The sequence below is a fragment of the Aplysia californica genome, unplaced genomic scaffold (assembly GCF_000002075.1).
Source record: "Aplysia californica isolate F4 #8 unplaced genomic scaffold, AplCal3.0 scaffold01491, whole genome shotgun sequence".
Lineage (NCBI taxonomy): Eukaryota > Metazoa > Mollusca > Gastropoda > Aplysiida > Aplysiidae > Aplysia > Aplysia californica.
The window spans coordinates 79,039-79,742 of NW_004798761.1; positions in this window are offsets into that span (position 1 = coordinate 79,039).

Genomic DNA, 704 nt, shown 5'->3' on the forward strand with positions numbered 1-704 from the left:
GCCAAAGATTGACTATTTCCTTAGCTTAAGAGTCCATGGTAACTGGAAATTTTACATTTTGTGTGCCTTTAATCAACGTTTAAAAAAAAAATCCACACAGAAATGAGCGTTTTAATAGACATGAAAGGTGTTGAGCCAAAAAACCAAAAATTTGATAAAAATTCACAAACCTGCGGAAAAATGCAAGTTTTTTCACTTTTGATTATTTGGACGAGAGCCTGATTCCACCACGCTGCCTCACAAATCTACATTCCGTCCACACCCTCCCAAAAAACACACGCTTATTACGCAAAGGTACATCCAGGGATTTGCATCTAATCTCTCTGAATCATCCATAAAACACACAAGGTTTTGAGCTACCACTGTGCTCAGAATAATAATATTCCTGAGGAATGGCGAGAGATTATTTTTTTGTTTTAGTAAGAGTTTTACGGCACTTGCAACTTGTGAGAGATTTTGATAGGACTGGACTTCCACACTCTTCGAAGACACGCGTTTGAAGAAAAGTGCCCCTGAAATTTCTATACCTCTAGATTCTTCATACACACAGTTCACGGAGAATTGGAGAATGGTGAAATATTTGAATAGTATGAAGCACATACACCTAAATTGTATGTTTATTTCAACTCTCTCCAAGAAATATATGACACACGTTTAAAAGACACACATTCCAATTTTGTTTTTGTAAGTGTTTTACGGCACTT